The sequence below is a fragment of the Lonchura striata genome, chromosome 2 (assembly GCF_046129695.1).
Source record: "Lonchura striata isolate bLonStr1 chromosome 2, bLonStr1.mat, whole genome shotgun sequence".
NCBI classification, from domain to species: domain Eukaryota; kingdom Metazoa; phylum Chordata; class Aves; order Passeriformes; family Estrildidae; genus Lonchura; species Lonchura striata.
In genome coordinates this window covers 47738629-47761029 of record NC_134604.1, presented here as the reverse complement: position 1 = coordinate 47761029, position 22401 = coordinate 47738629, and positions in this window count along the sequence as shown.

The following is a 22401-nucleotide window of genomic DNA, read 5'->3' as shown; positions in this document are numbered from 1 at the left end:
ATGCAGAGTTTTGACAGTGGCATGAACTGAACATGTTGGAGGCAAGGCAGAGCTTCCTCTCCTTTTGCTGCTGCCCTCCTCCACTTCCCAAAAGGCAGAACTGAGCCTTAAATACTGTGTTATTGGTTAGAAGTGGACAGTCATTCCAGTCCATGTTTCAAAAGGAAAGAAGGAGGGTTATTCAGCTTTGAAGTAAAGACGTGGATTCCCAGCTTCAGTAGTAGGTTTAGGAGTGGTAAAATCTCCTGGTGGAGCTGAGCATGGGTATGTCTGGGCGAGGCGCTCATGAACGTGCTGCCTCAGTGCAAACAAGGACATTTCATCTCTGTAATTGTGGGTTCTCTTCAGGCCTTTTGCCAGTTGTGTTTATTTTGACTAGAAATGAGGAGGAGGGCTGTGTGTGTGCAGGGACACACGGGACTGGCTCCTGTGACACGTGTGCACAGTATGGTTCACCTCTGAGGTGACACTGTAAGAACACAATATCAACACAAACAGCACAAATAATGTTGCATATTTCTAAATGATGAAATATGTGGATTACATAGAATGACACATTATCTGTTTATCCTTTTTTCTTTAAAAAAACCCACACAAATCAAGATCAACTTGTGTTGGTTTCTTGTCGATTTTTTTTTGGTTTTCTTTTTTCATAGGAAAGCTTGAACAGGAAGGACAGTACCAAATCTTGTAACATGTTTCCCCAGGATAGGTTTTCTCACCTCTTTTAGAGCTGCTGCTAATTCTATGCTGTGCTGTTCTGCATTCTTACAAGTCGGGGTGTTAAAATCAATCCCTTTTTTATTTTGTTTGTCAATTAAAAATCTCCTCTGCCTTTTTGAATTCAAGGATTAATCCCTTTCTTTCCCTGGCACATATTTTTCTGGGTAGGAGCCAGCTTCTTCCACTGTCACTTGGCACCATGGCATCTTCAACACCCTCATCTTGGGTAGCCCTATCCCCAGAGCAGCCCCTTGACTGTGCAGAAACTTATCTGGTCTGACTTCATGGATCAGCTTGCAGGGCAGAGATCTCAGACACAGCCAGAAAGTCATTTCAGGCTGAAAAGTGCAGGAGTAATGCAGCAATGTAAAGTAATGCCTAAACAAACCCACAAAACCTAGAAGGGAAGAAGGTCCTGAAATTGCCCTGAGCTTTGCTAATTGTGAGACCTCCAGCTCTGATAAAATAAATTGATTTCATCAGTTGTCAGTCATCCTCCTATTTTTTTTTTTTTTTTTTTTTTTTTTTTTGAATGATCAGAAGTTCACATTTCCTCTAGGCAGGGCAAAGTCTTGCTTTACTCTGCTCCTCTCTTGCTATGCCAAAAGCCTTGGCTATGGCCAACTCTTACATGTTAGGCATAGAATTTTCTCTCTCCCTGGTGGTTTCTCTTGCTGGGATCATGCTGAGACGAGTCCCTGTCCTGACAACATCACTTGGAAGTTTCTTGTCAAGCTTGTTCCTTCAGCCCTTCCCTTATTAACTAATTAATATATCTGACTTCTAGGGCAGAATTTGTCTGTGCTGGGTTTGAACTGGTTTCTGCTAAATACAGCTGGGCACGCTGAGAGAGTGTTATTAACTATGATGGGTAGTATAAAAGTGCAGGACAATGCTGACTGTTTCTTAGAAAAAAAGGAGCATGCTTATTTCAAATTTACATGAACCTTAATTCAAACAAGCCATATGGCCAGTGAAGTTGTTTTGTTTGACAACATATCAGGGAATATTCCTTGCCACCTCTCCTTCACTCTAGTGCAAAGCTAACTCTTAAAAGAGCTGTTGAAAGATGGAATTTTATCAGAAGGGAACTTGAATTTTGCTGGCTACATATCCATCAGTTCTTGCTTGTTAGGGTTTCAATTTCAGATAGATGTGTATTGACAAGCCTTGTACTGCTCTTGGAAAAAGGAGAGAGCTCTTAAAAATAATAAAAAAAGAATTGAAAACCAGAACAGGCATGTCCTCCTCCCTCCTCATTTTAAGCAAATGATTCTGGCAGTGCTTTTCCAGCTGACAGGATGTGTACAGAGGAAAAAGCTGTACTGGACTTCCAAACTGTCAGCACTGAGCTTTATTTTCAGTAGAAGATCATTATTTTAGACTTTGCTGGAGGAACAGTGGTGGGGAAAATAGTTTTTTGGGGTCAGATGAGAGATTTTCCTTAAATGTTGAGGTTTTTGTTTTTTTTTTTTCCTCCTTCTGCTTACTGTATTCCGATTTGTCCATCTGAGATTTGGACACCTGCAGCAGGGCACATTCCTGAGCTCTGGCAAAAAAGCTGGTACTGTGACATACAAGTGGTGCATTTAATCAGTGTTCCCAGGAAGTGACTGTTCTGAAGGGACAATACAGGGGACAGCACTGCAGTTCCTCAAGTCAGAACTGTCTTGCTACACAGTCACTACCTGAGCATTGCTCATGACTCGAGGCAATGTCAGCAGTGCTGGAGTCCAGCTGCCATGCAGATAGTCAGAAGCCAGGGAACAGAAATGTGAGCCATTACTATTGCTGGATGACTCTGGGTTGAATTATTATTTATTAGGGTTTTTTAGATACAATTGACACAGATATAGATTGAGTTCGGTGGGCTAAAAAGTAATAAGTGAGAAATTAGCACCCACTTCCAAACTCTTATTTTCATCTATACTTTAGGATATGTGGCACAATTCCACCTCTTTATAAGGTTCATGTGGGACTTCCCTCTGTGCTGTGTATGTTAAAGGTCTTTGTTCTGTTACAAAATCTTGAAGCTGTGTGAAGCAAGTGCAGTGTGTGAGTGCAGGCAGCTTGCTGTGACTCTGCCCCTCTGGAAGTGCCACCTCTGACAGGCGCAAAGCCTGCTGTCCATTTGAGAACTGTCTGCAGGGAAAGTAGATATTTTTAGAGGCACCCTCCAGTTGTGATCCATTCATTGCCAGTTTGTCTCCACGTTTAAACAATAATCAAGCTCTTCCTGTCTCAGTTGGTGATTCACAGTAATTTTGTCCTATACAGGCTCTAGATTAGATGAAGGCAGCTGTGTACATTTGATCAGACTCTCACATCAGCTGAATTCCGACAGGCTGGCACTGTCCTGCTTTAGCACCATCCTTCATGCATACAAATGTTCTGGCATGAAGATTTCCTAAATGACATGGCTGAGGCTGGCCAGCATGGGAATCCTGCTACTGCAGAGAATGAATAAGTGCCTTGCCTATGAGGTTCAGGCTATTTTGTTTCCCATTTAAGTTGCTGCGCTGGAAATGTGATACATGCAGTTAATCTTCAACCAGCAATCTCAGACATTATAGATCCACTTATACCTTGTGATGAATTACTTCAGTATTTGGAAAATATTAAATAACATTTTTTTGTTGACATGGAAGTGTGACCTGAAGGCTGCAGCTGGTCCCAGTGTTTGGTGCTGTTTGTGTCCTGCTGTCTGGCTCTTCCTCCCTCTGTTCTCTCACTATTGAGAATCAGCTGGTTTATGTCCATCACAATCAATGGAAGGACATTTCCAAGCTGGTAATTGCTGAGGGGATCCGGTGCTGATGGTCTCTGGAGCTGCCAGTCTGGGGAGCAGCCCTTGGCTCCTGCTACATACAGTATGTCTGCAGTTTGACCATTTATCTCACTTTACATACTTGAACTGAAAGAAAGGTTTGTGCAAGCACTTGCTGCTCATTCCCTGGGATGTCTTTCTCCCCCTCATCCCCTCCCTCCTGCTCTTGTGTGTTATCAGCTATTGCAACAGCACCAAACTGTGTCAAATAAGGTGAATGCTATTGTCAAGTTCAGAGGTAATGCTTCACAGTACTCCACTCAGAATTGGGTGGGGACTTTGAAATAATCATACGTTCACTATCATGGGAAAAGAAATAATCATACTGTTTATATACTGTCTACATTCTGAATGTTGAAGGCCCAGACTGTTAAACTGTTATCTGTAAATGCAGTTGCAGAAAATCTATTTTGGCATTTTCAAATGCATTTCTAAGTTCAAAAGCTGTTGAAAACTCTCTGTTAAGAAGACTCAGAAGATGGAAGAACAAATAAATCAGTCTACTGATGTAGGTGATTGAATTGCTTCATTTAAGGTGTCAGATGATAAAAATGTTCAATGTGATTCAGTCTGCAAAACCCTGCCTATGTTGTGACTTAAGTTCCTAAAAGTCACTCAGTTTCCAGTTTTGCTTAATCCTGTGGGCATCTAAAATTAACTAAGCCATTAAACCTTACTACATCTTTGAAATCATCAGTCTCCTCTTTTCATTCACCTCTGAACACACAGATTGCTGTTGCTAGGAAATTAGTGTCTGTCTGTCATCTAAAGCAGTTTGGGATCCAAGATGAGGATGACAGGCACTTAAACACTGCCCAAGCCCCTTGGAGAAGAAAATGAAAAATGGGATTTCATCAAACCACTGATTACTTTCGTTTGACACAATGACAATGCCCATGTGCTGCTGGTTAGCGCAGTGTCTCACATGCTGACAGAAGGAGGGAGATGCTGGGTGGTTAGCACACTGACAGAAAATTGACAACAGAACAGAAATCCTCTTTAGCATCTTTCATTCTGTGGAGTCCTTAGAGCTTTTAGTGGAACCCAGCTGGACTCGGCTAACTGCAGTGTGCATCTTCTTTCTATTAGATTATCAGTGGATAAACAACAAAAACTGACTTGGGAATCAGGATTGTAGGTGTCTATTCTTTCTCTTTTTTTTTATTTTTCTCAATTTTTTACTAAGTTAGACAGAAATTGTACTGAAGAAAGCTCCTGAAATGAAAATGTTATCCCTTCCCTTCCCTTCCCTTCCCTTCCCTTCCCTTCCCTTCCCTTCCCTTCCCTTCCCCTTCCCCTTCCCTCAGCTGCTCACAGTGTGCATGGAGGAATTCTGTCTTCCTGCTTTGGCATCTTCTTTGTTTAACTCAGCTGTTGGTCAAGACTGCTCACATCCGTTTGCTTCTCAGGCTCCATGGAGGCCGAGTATAAATCCAGAGTGAGGTGACAAAGACCTCATAAAAAGGTGTGTTTTCTTCCAGACAGATATTGAGAAATATCTCATAGGTAGCCACCAGGTAAGTGCAAGTAAACATCCTTCTGACTCTTGCACTCTGTGCCTGGGTGTGCACAACACAGCTTTGCAAGCATGGCCCCAGAAGGAGGGAGATCAGCTCAGTGCCATGTCTGGCCTGCCTCTGGAAAAAACATTCCTTATTCAGTTCCTTGCACTTGGACAAAAAAAAAAAAAAAAAAAAAAAAAAAAAGTTTTAGAATGACTTTTGGCTCAAAACTGCTCAGTCATTGAAATGTGACAAATCAATATGGAAAGTTATTGATGATTAATTTGACAAATGACAGAAATGATTGGTGGCACTATCAATTTCTAATTATTATTCAATTACATGTCTTAAAAAATCTTACCTGAAGCATATTCTTAAAGGGAAAGCTTTTCAAAACAATAGGACAAAATGTGTGCAAAGCCTTTTTGTGCTTTTCAGCAGTGTCTGGCAGCTTTTTAGGACTGCAGGTGACTTCAAATAGAACATGACAACAAATCAGCCACAACAAAGAATCAATGATAGCTAAACTGGTAAGCAGTAAAGCACAGAAATAGCTCACACTTCCATTTTTAAAAAATGGAAATATTGTGCTTTATTCTATTTTCAATTGGACATCAAAGATGAGAATTCAAGGACTTCCAGTATGATCTAGGACAGTCTAGACAATTTTATTGCCTTTTAATGGAAAATTTTGTTCTTAGGTTTTATAGCAATAGGTGTTTGAGTAGAGAAAACTTCACAGAGAGAACACTTAGATCATCTCCTACCATCTAAGATTTGCCTGAAGGAGTAGACAATTTTGCATTTATTTGCAAAATATAAAAAATGTAAATATAAATTTTGATTAAAAATATTCTAGGATTTATTCACAAGAAAACTGAATAAATAGATTTTTAAAAAAGAGTTAAGTGTCAATCAAGGTTGAAATTCTCCTAAATTCAACACTTCTTCCACAGAATTTATTGTAGTCAATACTGTCCTTGGAAAATAATTGTGCATATATTCTTATCCCAAACCAAATAAATCATTCACACATAAGAGTGTGATATATTTGTCTGTAGGTAAAAAGAATAAACTCCTTAAATGACAACACATTCATAAAACTGCAATGACAACACATTCATGAAACTGCAATAATGGCAAAAGAACTGTAGGAATTGATCTTCCCATTTTTGCCAAACAACAGCAGGTAGATTAACCTGTTTGAGCTCCTTGTAGAGACAAACAAAACATATTACCTCTTCCCCCCATAAAACTTTGCATTTTATTTTCATTTCCTGGGTAAACATTGGAACTCTGTCTCAAAAAGCAGGTGTACATCGCCTTCCAGCCTTAAGGCCTAAATCCAAATATTTGACTGTTAATGAACACTGGGATGTGAATATGACTGGAACTTCTTTGACCTCAGTGAATGAACACAGAAGCTTAACTAGAGAAAAATCATCCCACAGGACTGAAGCACATGAACATGGTCAAAATTATAAATGGCACCTTCATAAAAGACCCAAATCACTAATTTTCTAGCAGGTGAAGAAAATAAAAGACAAATAGTAACAGATGAAGGCAGAATACAGATTTGCCACATTCAATTGACAGTAAAAATATTCCTTGGCAGTGACTTTATATGTTAACAGTTCATGCATTACAAACCTTAGACATCAACAAATATATATATATATATATATATATATATATACATACACACTCACACACAAAGAATAAACTAAAGTTCTTTACCTAGTTTTCTCTTCCTGTGAACAAAGAAATGCACTTGCTACATTGGACTCTCCCTAAGAAATTTATAAACACTATTTCTGATGCAGTTGTGTCTGGGGTGAGGATGAGAAAAAGTAAGGTCCTTCAGAATTCCATTAGCTCCTCTGCCACCCCTTGCCTCATGTCACCCTGTCCTTGGGGTCTACAGGATGCTAGAGCTTCCCTCTCCATGAGAAATACTATGGCATAGGTCAGCTACCTGCTACTGATTTCCCCAGTACATCCCAAAACATGATTTTGGGGCAGACCGTTTGATATCGTGAAAGCGCTGTGCTCTGTCACTTGACACAAACTGTGGTCTATCCATTCCTCCAGTTCCCATCATCCCATTATCTTGTTCAGAAGTTAAATGTGCAGTAAATTTGGAGTTTCTTGGAGAGCTATCAATATTTACTTGATAGTAACTTCTCAGAGAAAGTTTGGTAGCCACAAGCTAGGAAGAAAATTGAAGTATCTTCTCTTCAATGTTCATTTCTTGAGTTAGGAAATACTCTTTCTCTTCTAAACCAAACAGTACTAAATTACAAGATTCTTGGTTAAGTTCCATAAGTTTCTGCAAACAGATTTTATGTTTTGTTTGACCTGTTCATGATTGCAGCTATGTCCCAAGTACAAAGTGGCTACTTCTCTCAAACTTCTGTTGTACAAGAAACTGAACTGTTGTGGAAGGTAATTTCTGAACCTGTGCTAGGAATGGTTTGTCTTATATACATAAGTTTCAGCATTAATTCACATTAATGGTTTCATAAACTTTATTGTCCACTGTCAAAACTATGTTTCTTGCATAAAATTGGGCATTAATATACAGCATGCACTATAACTTCACTGGTCTTTATCATAACTCTTTACATTCCTCCTACACTACTTGAAAGCATGCCATAAAAAGCTGAAAAAGTAATTTCTAGCCCATCAAAACAGTACTTTGAACTCCTACCCTAAATATGAGTGCTTAGACTTGCATCTCTAAAGTGTGAGCAGAGAAATAGAAAATATTACCTGGAAGGTACATTTGCTTTGCAAAATTCTTTGAAATTCAACCAGTAAGAAGACTGATTCTCTGGTAACTGCACTCACTGGGTACTCTTGCACTGCACTGGATTTTGGTCTACAGCCTAAACCTTAATTTAATCAGAAAGACAAATCCACAATTAAAATATTTTTATTGTTTAATACAAATAACCAGAATTGAGCATCTAGAATTTCCCTTTCAAGATATTTACTGTTTACATAAACTCTTGTCTCACCTCAAATTGTGAAATCCCTGACTGTTCCCTTTATCATTTTTCACTTGGATTAGTTGGTGCAAGATGCACTAAATATTTCATTTGTTTTTCCCTGAATTATAGCATCTCACCTACTTGACTAAAATAAGTCATCAACACATGGGCTTATAAATAACTTGGAAAACATCCTGTCTGAATGTATTTCTGATATCGTCTAGTCAGATTGAATTAAAAACATTCCTATAGCTCTAAAAATATACATACTCATTGTTTCTTCTGTTATAAATTGGTTATTACACTTGGTACTAAAGTCTACACGCTATACACTAACAGCTTCAATATGGAATTTTCTTTATAAGCATATATAAGCATATTTATTTTCAGCTCAGTTTTAGACACAACAACATTGGTTAATAACTGCCTAGTTGTGCTTGCTCTCTAAAATATCTCAAGCATTCTGTCCTTTGTTATGATAGCTGAAAAAATAAATAGTAATAATGCTGATTAAATCTGATGCTGATGGGTTTAGATTGTGCAATTCAATAAAACTTTCTAAAATACTATTCTCTACATTTTGGAGGTTTAATTCCCTTTTGTTTTTTTTTTTACTTTTCTTAGAAGGACTGTTTCATCCAACTTAATTGCAGAAAATCTTCCTTCAGAAAAAAGCCTCAGTTTCCATTATTTCATTCTGGAAAGAAAAATCAAACTAAATCTTGTGTGAAAGATTGTCTTGACTTTCCCCCATTCTTTCCACTCCCAGTCTCTTTGAAACATCAGAATAATTTTCTTCTTGCAAACTGCATGGGCTAATAAAGTTAAAGTCTATCTCCATTCTTATAAGTGTTTTCAACTTGTTCAGTGTAATGGCTTTACACTGTGAGCCCTTGACTAGCAAAATATGAGGTATAATCTCATGTTTTCATCAAGATAGTACTGATTTTCTTCTAAGAGCACTGAAAACTGTGATCTGAGGAAAGAAAAGGAAAAAAGAAGTGCTTGTGGTTCTCTGGTCAAAGGAAGAAGCCTGGGAAATTCTAATTTACTGAATTAAAAAAAATCAGTGAGTATGAAAGCTTTAACTGGCCATTTAGTTGAAGAATAGCCCATGTTTAAATGGTGCAGTGTACTGACAGATCAATAAAATTCTGAGTCACTAGATGGAGAATAATGAACAATTTAAGCTCTTTGAAAGTGAATTGGTCACTCCTGCTTGAAAAGGGTTTTTAAGTTGCTCCACTAGCAGTGGAAATGATGAATCTACTGTGTTATAAATATATTTACTACATTCCTTCTCCTTCATAGCTGTTATTCCTAATGAAATACAAAAATAAGAATAACGAGTAATTATAATTGATTATTCAACAAATCTGTAAATGACTTAGCTTCCTTTTCTACATATCCCTCTGGAAGAAGAGGTAGTCTGTGGTATGTGTGATTTTGGATTTTGCACACATTTTCTGCATGGGTAGGAAGTGCAAACCAAATAGCCAGGTTAATAGAGGATTTCCATCATCCTTTATTGGGAAATCCAGATGGAAAATGTGTGGATAAACGGAGTAAAAGGAAGGACTTAATCACTCATGGACTCTTCTGAATGTGCAGGGGTGACCCAATATTTTTGCAGCATGCCTCCTTTGCCTGTAATGGCTTTATCCTCATACCAGCTTCGTGGTAGAAAGTAGCAGCCATCATTAAAAAGAAGGTGACCTCTCACATCACCAGGTCTTGCAAGGGAATCTTACCAAAGGAGTGATAAAGTTACTGCAGGTAACTTTATAAAACATTCAAATATAAAGATCAAGTTCCAGCAGGTCCCATGGCATGAACAGGAAACTTTATGGCAAACATCCATCTGCCATTTCGATGTGTCTTGATGTGCCATGTGCCAGGCAGTTGCAATTGCATTAGTTCAAGTTATGTCATGTCTGGACTTGGAGCTGTTGCCTTTAGCTGCTTTTCTGGGCAACTAGCTCATTCCATGTCCTTCCTTCTGGGGCTATGGAGAGCAGCTGTTTCATCTACACTGCCATGGCAAAGAAAGCACCTCAAGCACTGAGGGCCCTGTGAAACTCCTGACTGTGCACACAGCTTAACTGCTTGCTCGCTCCATTTCAAACTGAGACAGGGTCACACAAGTGGTTTAGGGTGGAATCTCCTGTGACCTTAAGGTCAGTGGTGATGGAAAACTAAATAAGAGCCAGCAGTGCCCTGGCAGCCAGGAAGGCCAATGCTGTCCTGGGGTGCATCAGGCACAGCATCACCAGCCAGGCAAGTGAGGGGATTGTCCCCTTTGCTCTGTGCTGGGGCAGACTCACCTCGAGTGCTGTGTGCAGTTTAGGGTGCAGCCATATAAAAATGACATTAAATTATTACAGAGTGCTCAAAGGATGGCCATGAGGATAGTGAAGGGCCTTGAGGGGAAGTTGTATGAGGAGTAACTGAGGTCACTTGGTCTGTTCAGCCTGGAGAAAGGGAGACTGAGGGGAGACCTCATTGCAATTACAACTTGTGAGGGGAAGAGGAGGGGCAGGCACTGATCTCCTCTCTGTGGTGTCTGGTCACAGAATTCAAGCAAATGACCTGAAGCTGTGTCAAGGGAGGTTTATGTTGGATATTAAAATGTTCTTCACCCAGAGGGTTGTTGGGCACTGGAACAGGCTTCCCAGAGAAGTGGTTGCAGCACCAGCCTGATAAAGTTCAAGAAGCATTTGGACAATGCTCTCAGGCACATGGTGTAACTCTTCAGGATGGTGCTGTACAGGACCAGGGGTTGAACTCAATGGTCATGATTGATTCAGCATATTCTATGATTTTATGATCTGGTCCAACCTCTCTACTCAAATAAAGTCACCTAGAACAAACTGGCTAGGAAAGTGTCCAGACAGGTTTGGAATATCTTCAAGGAAACTCCAGAATCACTCTAGACCACCTGTTCCAGTGTTTGATCAACTTCAGAGTGAAAAAGATTCTTTTCTTGCTTGTCTTGGTTTGACAAGACAGGAGTCTGTGAAGGAGGGCTAAAGCCTCCTGTGCAATGGAGAAGGTAAACCCCCTCCCTCCGAATTACTAGGATTTTTAAATTAAAAGGCTCTCAGGCAAAGATATGGGAATGGGAGTAACAATTCTTTACTAGGAGAAAACTAGATAACAATTTAAAAAGGCAAATGCAATCGGTACAAACAAAACTAGTGAAAAAAAAAGTCCACAACCTGAGGATTCGGGGTGTTGGTAGCAGTCCTGCTGGGATTATTGCTCCCCTTGCAGTGGCTGATGAACTGCAGCTGCAGTGGTGATCTTTTGAAGGGTATAGTTTTCTCTGAAGATCTGGTGGCAGTTGGGCTGGTCTTCCTCTGCGCCGGGGTTGCCTCTGAGCTCTGCTGCCGCCGCCTCAGCGCGCGCCGGCCGCTTCTCTGGGAATCCCTCCGAAGGAGCTGCTTCTCCGCGAAATCCCGCAAAGAGAGAGAGAGCTGCTTCTCTGGGAGTCCCGTAAAGAGAGATAGCTGCTTCTCTGGGAAATCCCGCAAAGAGAGAGCTGCTCTGTCTCCCAAAAGGTACCCCTTTATACAATAAAAGAGTGCTTGGCTTCCCCCTCTGGGTGGAGCATCTCACAATGGGATGGCGTTACCTTACCAGCCCTGCAGTGAGTCAGTCAATGGCCCATTAACAAACCATTACATCTTCGGAGCAAACCATTGTTCTTGGGAGAGATAACAAACCTGCCCAACCTCCAACAGATGGCAAATAGAATACAAGCTTATCTTACAAACCAGGACATTGCATTCAAATGGAATTTCAGGTGTGTTAACCTCTACCCATTGAAACATGTCCTATCACTGAGCACCACTGAGAAGAGTCTGGCTGCCTTTTCTTCATCAATATATCAGTATATACTTTTATCACATTTGATAACATCCACCTCCCCCTGCCTCCAAGCTTTTTCCTTTCCAGCCTAGAGTCCCAGCTCTCTCAAACTACTCTTTTACTCATTATCTGATTGCTAGGTGTATGCTCTGATTGCTAGGTGCATCCATTGTAGTGCAGTTTTGTTCTGTAACCCTTATTGTGTCATCAATGTTTTTAAAGACACTCAGTTTCCAAGTCATACAGGCGTAATGGAAGAAAACTATTCCTCTATGTATTCTTGGGACTTCTATGGCAGTTTCAGCTGCCTACACTTTTAAAGTAAAGTCATGTACATATTTATAGCAAAACACCATAAATGAAATTGTCTTGTTGCATGCTTAGTTTTTGGTAGGTCAGGCACAAACCACTGATTTGCACTTTAGCCTCTCCTGATACCTGGGAACTATAGTAACACAGTCTGTGGAGTCACCTGTGGACAAGAAGGATTGAGGTTCCTACACTAAATTTTGTTCCTATTCAATTATCTTTTTGTTGTATCTAAATCCCAGCTTTGAAATGGAAGGGTCACACTCTTATATCTGTTCCTCCTCTGTTCAGTCAGGCAGACCATGGTGATCCTGACCTTACTGCAGTCCATTTTCTCATCCCAATATAGTGTTCTTATTTGATTTAATTTCTATTTTGTTTATTATGAAATGTTAATTTTGTTAGCAGAATATTGCTGTCTCCTTCCAAAACTATTCAGATTCCCTGGTTATGGTCCTCAATTGTCTTTCCTCAGGGAAAAAAAGTCTATTTACTTAGACCTTGGCAGTTGTCTTACCATGACAATATTTAGTTTATTTTCAGTACAAAAAACTTGTTACCAGATACAACCCAGATGGTGGCTTATTTTTCCAAAAGATAGCATGTAATGTAGACAAACATGCTGGGATGTCTCTAAGGATAGAAAAATATTTTGCATCAATGATGTGTCTCAAAAAATTTACTCTGTGGAGACCATATTATATTTTTTTAAATTTGTGGGTTGTTCTGTGTCTATACAAGTGAATGCATCCATCTTTCCTCTCTACAATGGCCCATTTTTTTGGTCTTTACTTGGGGTCTGACTTGAAATGAAATTGAGCATCTCTGATTTTACACAACAGGAACTTTGCAATGACTAATCTAAAAATTCAGGTTTGATCATATGCTGTTGGGATTTTTGTTTAACACCGAACAGGGGAGAGCTTTCTCTCATAGTGTAATGAATGATATTGATCTCCAAATATATTGCTCACATCCATTGTATAAATTCTCCTTATGGGTATAAAGCCAGCTTTGAAGGATGTCTGACTTTTATTTTTAATTTCTTTAGCTTGGCTATTGCTTACAGCATTTGTGTTGTTGTTTCTGACCTTGTATTAGCCTAAGTATCTGTTCAGTTTAAAATTAATGATATTCCCCTAGCTCTCAAGATCTACTGATATTCTGCTGTGACATAAGCAAATACTCTGCTTAAGAGAGGTCATTTAAGGTAATCCTTTTGTTGCCATCCTTGTCTAAACAATAGAAGTCCTGCTGGCATTTGGACAGTTTTGCAAAGTAATGCTCTGCATTGCAATCCTAGCTTTTCTTTAAAGTGCCAAGGATTTTCTGGGCTTATTGGTCAGAGTGCGTTTAGCATGTCGCGTTTTAGGGATCTATGCTAACACAAGGTGCTCAGAAGTAACTTAGTGACGTGTGGAAAGTGAACATGGCCTTCTGCAGAGACGCTAAAGCTGAATAGCATTTCTGGTTGCACAATGATCACAGCGTTTGTAGTCTGTGGCACCGGGCATAGGCACCAGTCTCTGACAATAATGTGTTTCACAGTGTTGCTCATTTATCTATCATGTGTGCTGGCAAAAGGCTGGCAGCCTTCAGGCTCAGCTTCTCAGCAATCCACTTGGTACCTTAGGCAAGCGAAAAGAGAGGAACAGTCAGTCAGCAGGTTCTGAAATCCCTGTCTGCTTCTTCACAACTTTGTCAGTGTCATACAATTTCTGCAAAATGTTTCATTTTTGATCAATCACCTGTCTCCGTCCAAAAGAGCTCCATTAACAGACTTGTGTCAAGGCACATGTATGGTTGTAATTCAGAGTCTTACACACAAAATAGGATTTTTTAAAGGCAGGGTTTTCTAGAAACATAGAATGAAAGTCCATTTCTGTCTCACAAATATGGCAAAAGACTGCTGACGTTGGAGTTTAAAACAGACTACATGTAAAAAAGATAAACAATCCCACAATATATTGTTGTAATGTTAATCTGTGGGATGAATTTACCTATGGATTTTTGGGTATATCTACACTTATATTTTAATTTTTTATTTTGAGGCAATATTTTAATTTAAGAAAAGCCTTAAATTAAACAAACCAAAAGAAAAAGATAGAAAAAAAAAGATTTAAAATTATTTAAACCATCAAAATACCTTTCATTTGGAATTGAAATATTTTATGTTAATGCAAAATCTTCTTTCAAAATCCTGGTTGGTTATTTTGCAAAGAAAAAAAAAAGTCTTAACTTGATAAATTATTTATTTTGGAATTTTTCTCACTTTTCAATTCTCTGTTCTTTTTTATTATTCTACTAAACAAAAATATGAATATTCATATGGTTCTTTTCTGAGATGTTATTTCTCTGTGTATGTTCCAGTCCTAACCAGAAAAAGCTGAGATTGCAGCTTTCACTAGGAAAATGCTAGTAGTACAAAAAGTTACTAGGAAGTCCTTTTTTTTTAGTTATTATGTGAAGCCATTGAAAGAAAACTGAAAGCCATTAAGACAAAAAAAAAAAAAAAAAAATCCAGCAATTAAAACCAGTTCTTCTTCTCCTTTATGACAATATATTTTCCTAAGGATGTCTTCCTTTTCAGAACAATTCATATTGATAGCTCCCTCTTTTGCACACCAAAAATGTTAACAGGGATATACTGTTCATTTTCAATTCCAGATGTCAAAGCATTTGTTGCTTCTCTTTCCATCCCTAAGAAATGTTTCTATACTTAAAGGCTTGTCTACATCAGTAATAGATATTAACACTGCCTTAAATAATGCCATACCTGTACTTTTTTGTATTAGCATTACAATAAAATACTACTTGAGAGAGAGATTTTCTAGGCAGTATTTTGGAGAGCCTCTCTAGTTTTCTCCACTGATTTTAGAGAGATTCAAAGGACACTAATCTCTTAATTTCAGCACTTCATTATGTAATTTAAAACTCATCTGTCCAAAATATATACTTAAGTCTTGATCCTTGCTGCATCACCAGGTCTGAAGATTTGTGCATTGCACGGTGAGAATGTCAGTACAGAAAAATCTTCACTGTAGAAGTCACAACACAGCAGAAGTCACAACACAGGCTTTAGACATACAAATTTTAGATTACAGAATATCCTTCCACAGAAAGAATTAAAAATACTTGAGCTTTATCTAAGGACTCCTTGTCACCATTGGCCCTAGTGGGAGGATGCCTCAGCCTCTGGGGACCAGCAGTCTCATGCCATTGTGTTGCAGCTTCCAGGCATATGGTGAAATCAGGGAATGCCATCCAACATGCACCGTGTAATTAGTTACTGTCACCAAGAAATCATTTTCTTGCGATATTTTGTACAGACTCTCTAGAAAGTCAACGCCCTGAAATTTCCTCTGTGGCAATTCTGGAAAAGTGTGCAATCTTTCAGGGCCTCTGTGTTTTTTTGGTTTCTCTGGTGCCTGTCTGAGTGCTTTGTGAAGACAAAGCAAACTCTAAAAGGAAAGGCTGCAGAAGTTAACAGGAAAGGTGAGACAATGGCACAGATAAGAGCATCAGGTTCTCAGCTTCAAAGGAGTTCAGATAACAATGGCTAGGACACCAAGTGATGGGAAGCATCTGCCTGTCTGGCTCCATCCTTTCTGGGATCAAAAGACATGGAAAAAACCTCAAAGACCCTTGAAAAGGGAGGGGATTCAGAAGAGTGCCCAGATTGTGTCAAAGAAAAAGCACTGTTGGGTTCCCTTCTCACACGTTAGAGAGAGAGGTCACTTTTGACAGAGAAATTGGGAGTAAAGGAGGGCTTACTTTTGAAAGAGTGGAGAAAATTTGGTAAATAATACATGTGTTAATATGCAACATAATTTAAAAAATAATTTTCCCAGTATTGCATTCCTTCTGGTGAAGAAATAAATGTTTTGTTTTCCATTACAAATGTTTTCCTTATTACTGTAGAAGATATTCAGACTCCAAGAAGAGACCTCCTAGAAAGACTAATTATATCTGTCTCCTATTTATAGCTAAGAGAGGATAAAATGTTGGAGGATGTGTTTTGGATACTTCTTTGAGAATGGGCTCAATGAAGCCAGTCACTCTGAGGGTGTATTCATAAAAGATCAGTAGTGTCTTTACACTTTGTATTCACTCTGTGTATAAGATGAAGACCAGATAGACCACATCCTATCAGAATGCTTGTTTCACCCTCGGGAGATTCTCTGAACAAAAATATTGTGATGAGCACATCCTCCTGTCCATCATACACAGCATTTCCTGCTTTCCCATAAATATCTGCAGCCCATGTGCTAGCTGATTGCAAAAAAAAAAAACTATTGATCACAAAAGTATATAAGCAAGAATAAAATTATTCATATTTCCAGGAAGCTGTTGGTCTCTGTTTGGGCCTGTGGTGGCTATTACAGGAATGTACCACAGGTGTTGTGGTTTTCAAGAATTCAGGATTTGCTGATGGACATTTTGGCACTAAAAATAATAGATCACCTCTCTTTCTTCAGCTCTTGTTTTAGCAACTCTCTGTAAATCTTTCATTAAGAATTAGTAAACCTGGACTAATTTTGTCAGTGGTAAGAAATCAGTATATTCAGAACATACTCATCATACCTCAGTCAGCTGTTTTTGCATGAGATGATTGAGCCTCAGGAGCTGGGTATGTCTATACATTGAAAACAGAAGATGAAAATTCAGTTTACTGGCTGAGTTTTCTTATGCTCTGTTAGTTATTAATATGTTGACTTAAATACTTCATATCAGTGTGTGATGTCAGAAATCTCCCAACCATGACTCACAAGAAACTTAAAAATTATTGAGTATTTTTAAATTTAAGAATAAAACATTGAAACTTTGAATTGTCATCCCAAATCTTTGAATGGTAACTACAAAGAGAAAAGAAACACAGTCTTTCCTTAGTCCATTGGGATACAAAAATAGCTGCCTTGTGTGGCTGTAGGCTGTATTTAGGTTAGATTTGAATGAAACCAAGTATGATTACCAATTAAATGAGCAGCCAGTGGTGATTGTGTGATCTCTGTCCATAGAGGTTTTTGACAACTGTACAGACAAACCTCTGTCAGGACCACTGAGCATTTGCCCTGCATAATCTACCCCATATGCAAGAAGCAGCTGATCTTATAGAGCTCCCTGTATCACTGTTTTCTAAGGCTTCATCTGGACTGATAATTTAGATCTGCCAAGGCTCATTTTCTGACATGACTCCAGCTGGTATAGAGCAATGTGTATTTAGAGTATTTAAGTGCCTTGGCCACCCAAGGTGAGGCAGCCAACTCCACCCCACTCTAGATAGACATTGGCCTGTGCTAACTGCCAGGTCATGCCTACAATTTATTCAGGAAGCTGCTAATTGATATCATCCAAAGATGTGTGGAGTCCCCTCCAGCATTTGAACAACACTGATGTTCAAGACAAATTGCTCAGGAACGTTCCCTGGCCCAGTTTAACTTGCTGGTATCACTATAATTTGTAATTCTGTAGCCAAGTCTGTCCACATGCTCACCAGAACTGTTCTCAAGTTGAAAAAAAATAAACTTTAATGTTCTCTACACCTGAAAACAAGCAGTCTTTTATTACTTGTTCTACCTGGTGAAGATTCTCTGTAGCTCTCCTAGTTAGACTCCTATCCTTTTTTTCTCAGTAGAGGGCATCCTTAGTTCAGTCACTTCAGCAGCCTGTATCCATACAGCAAAGAGTGGGGGAAAACTTCATATTGCCTCCAAAGCAGACTATATTGACAACAATAAACACTTGGTACACGCACATATTTATGAGAAACACTGTCTTCTGGAACAATCTGGGAATCTGGGCCAGTATTCTCTTGAACAGACTTTCTCCTCTTCACCATAACAGGTGAAAAAAAAAAAAAAAAAGGTATATAGGGACTGGAACACTAAAAAACATTTGTGAAAATTTCTTCCTTATCTTTTTATGGGGGGTAGAGAAAAAGAACCAATTTGAGCATAGAGTCAAGATCGCATATTTATATTTTTGTCAGAAGAAGGAGGGGAGACTTCTCTATTTACTTTAATTAAAGGTCTCCACAAGCTCTTTTTTTCCCCTTAGATTTGAGATCTTGGCAGGCTTTATGTTTTTTAAAAAAATCCAGCATGCTCACTAGGCAAATTTTCCCATGCTTTCAAAGCTCTACTGCTTAGGCAATCAGATGTTAATCCAACCACAGTCTAGCTTTTGCTTTCTTCCCAACAGCTTGATATCTCTTGCCATTACTGCTATACCCTCAGATGTAGAGTAGACAGTGATGTTGCTGTCCAGCACATAAGTGGTAACGAACTGCAGCATAAATAATGAATTGATAACATGCATGTGTTCCTCACCCCCAGAGCATGTGCAGGGCTAAGCCAGCTGCAAATGATTTATTCAACACACCAAAGCTATACTAAATCAAGCCAAACAATATTGCCTTTTTTTTTTTTTATAAGGGTGAAGTATTTCCCACAAAGCTGGTAACTCATATATGTTAACTTATAATCTCTATAACTCAAATAATATGCTTCATAACACTCTGCCAGAAGTAAACATCAACACACTAGAAGGCAGCCTCTAACTTAACTGTGAGAGTCAGCATGCAAATGAAATGAAGAAAGCACCTCTAAGGAAAGACAGAGCATGAAAGTGAAAGTCTAAAGAGTTAAGTGATCTTGGCCTTTAAACAATTTTTCACTGAGTCCGATCAGCAAAGAGTTACCACCCTAAATATTTTTAAAAGCAGGCCAATGTAAAACTTGAATTACAGCCCTTAAATTTACCTGATCTGTATTGTTCTTCATTGATGTCCTTTACTGATAAATGTAATGTTTATTTAAGTTCTCTGATATCAGCAAAAAAAAAAAAAGAGGAAGTTTAAAAAAAAAATTTAAAATGTTCTAGCAAGCATCTTCATTATAAAGGAGGTTTATAACATTTCTTTATTAACAGCTAAATTTGAATGACAATAATTTTGCTTTTTTTTTTTTTTTTTTTTCTGATAAACTGGAAACAGCATACAGTGATCACTACCACATGTACTTAGACTTGGGTTGGCTAGACTTGTATTCTCCCAGGGAATCTGGGTACTTCAATTGGATTTCATTTTTTAAAATTTATATCTCACTGAGAAATTTTCAGATTAGCTTCCAATCTATTTATTCACAAGAATTCTTAGGGTTTCCACTAACTGTTGCAGATGTTCTTTGCTAGCCTGAGTTCCGCAGTCTTGGAACAAGCTCTCAGGAGAGAAAAGGCCTATTTTACAGGCTCAGACTGTTTATTCACACTGAAGTCAAAAGGACTGGCTGTATCACATTGCAAACAACAGCAAATTATCTGAACAGATAGATTCCTTTTCATTACAAGGATAAATGTGCACGTACACACACATGCACACACAGACACACAGGCACATGCACACATATGCATGAACTGTTCGGGAGTACATCTGAAGAAAAAAAAAAGAGGGAGGGATGAGGTTAACAAAAGTTAATGGAAGAAAAATAACCCCCTTGGGCTTAGTGCTACTCCTGTCAAAGAGTAATAAAGGGGTTTTGTTTGTTTTGTTTTGTACTGTTTCCCCCCACCACCACCCCCCCACCGATGAAAACAGATGACTGAGGCATGATTCTGTTTTCACCAAAACTATTGTAAAAGCCAGAACTGGAAGTTGAGAAAAAAGGAGTATTTGTTGGTGCTTGCCCAGAGAGGAGCTTGAAAGTTTAGGGTCTAAAACAGTAGTGTGACATTAATGTCAGAATGTTTGTACTTCTTTATTTATGAAAGAAGTGCCCATGTCTTTTTAGGTGCAGAAGTTAGATGGATGCAGTGGTAACAAAGGACCCAGTTTCTCAGAGATTCTTAAGAGCTGCCAGATAAAATTAGGGTTTCATGAAAGGCTGAGAGAGTGCAGATGCTCATAAATAACGATGCTGTCCTCCTTCCTTCAACAGCACTGCAGTGGGCTCTTCTGGCAGCAGGCACTGTGTTAACACTTTTAATACACTTTAAAAATTACGTTTATATTTTAATGAAACATCCATGTCTGTTTGGAAAGATATTTTCATTTTTAAGAAACTCAGAAGTTATTTTTGTTCAAACAATATAGCTATCTCATCTTCCTCATCCAGAATGTGGAATTTCTCCCTTGAAAATTCATAAAAAACTTCAAAAAACACATATCTGTGAACATCGCTGGAGCCACGCTGTCTCCCAGCAGTACATCTCTGCATGTCAAGTATACCTGAGGTTGCATCTTTCTCAGAGAGAAACGAAGAAGGGGGGATCACAGTTTGTTACTTGTTATATTTACAGCAGAGGCTATCCTATATCCTGCAGGCTCTCTCCCAGTGGTCAGCAGGGAGCTGAAAGGGAAGAAAGGTGATCCAATGGATTCCCCTCTAAGTCTTCGTCCCAGACCAAAAATAATCCAAATATTTTTTATAAACATGAAGGCTTCATAACATTTAAAATCATGACAAAATGCATACTTGTTTCAAGCTGCAAAACTAACTGCTATATGGCAATATTTTGTGCCTTAGAAAACAAATGTTTGCACAGGCCTAGACATTGTTACATGAGTCAGATAATTCAAAACAGCTCAGTGTAAATTAGAGTCAGGGGAAAACCTCTCACCAGGTTTGTTTCTTACTCCTTGTCTGTTAGAAAAAGAACTATTCCACTGAACCTTTTAAAAATAGATTTAAAAATGCAAGCATGAGGACAAATCACCAACCTCCCCCTCCCCCAAAAAAAGCACTACAAGCACTTAGCAAGAAAATAATATTTAGCTAGAGTCACTCTTCTATTTGAAGCAAAAAATTACATAAAAACCCCCTAAATTACAACAATAGCAAGCCTTTTCTGACTCTGGAGTGATGGCATCCTCCATGCCTTTTGGTTTTGTTTCAGAAGAAAATCCACCTTCCAGTCATTCAGCCCCAGAAGCTCCTTGGAACAAGTGGTCTCTAAGCTCCAGGGCTAACCAGGAGGCTGAAAGGGAAAAGGTCCCAACTGCATCCTAACACAGCCCAAGAAAATATTTCATTATTTGTGTTTCTTTCTTTGAAATTCAGCCCCTTTTATAGCTAAGGTGATACAGACTGCTGTTCCATTTACTTCAAATGGTCCCTGTTTCTGTGGTAATCATTTAGATCTGGTAGCTGAATCTCTGAACAGTCTGCTTGACTTCTCAAATAGAGATGAAAATCCAGCCTGGAAATCAATGGGAACTTTTCTGGTAGTTCTGGGTAATTGAGATAAATTTTCTTATTATTCTTTTCTTTATCTTGCAGCCAGGCAGTCTTCCTGCAGGAACTGAGGAAAAATAAAAAAGCAATTTATAAAAGCCATCGTTAGAACTAAATCTTACTGTGTAATATAATCTCTCCTTGGGAGTTTTTCCCTTGACCAGGCTATATTGCTGCCAGTTTCATGACTCCAAAGTTGGTGAATCACATCTTGATTTGTAGCAGAGCTGGGTCACATGCATTGTCACAAATTGCACTTGCCTTTCCCATTGCTACTGTGGGTAAGTATTGCCAATTCCATTAGCATGGCTAACGGTTCTAATTTGCTTCTGGTTTACATTGGCTGCAGGGAAAGCAAACACAGTAACCCTTCACTTTAGGTGGTACCAGTAGAACTAGGTTTGTCATGCCACAGAGCAGCCAGAAGAAATACAGTAATTTCTGGGAAACAGATTTATTTACATATTATATTCTTTTTAATGCTATACTGTCATAGCTGTAGACAGGTTTAACAGGCTTGGATACAAAAGATCTGGATGAGAACTATAAAAGAAGCAGGGGAAAGTGGAACAAAATTAGGGAAAATACTGGAAGTAGCAGAGAATACCAACAATGGATCCTTAGTGAACTGCAAATTCTCTTGAGACAAGAGAATAGTGAAGATAAAATCATTGGTAACATAAAACAAGGAACGGAATGTGGTCAAATTAAGGCCTTCTAATTTAAAAAACAAACACCAGAAGAGTGGTGATAAGTATAAGTAGTTGCATTCTGGTTTCTCCATTTGTGTGGACCTTTTGTTCTCTGCAAACAAACAGCCAAAGCTCTTGGCATCTACAAAACCCATAACTGGGCTCCTCACTTTCCTTGTCACTTCTATGTCTAGGATTTTTGTCCCTGTTATACCTAAGCAATAATTATGATAACAAAAAATCCATACAATGTAT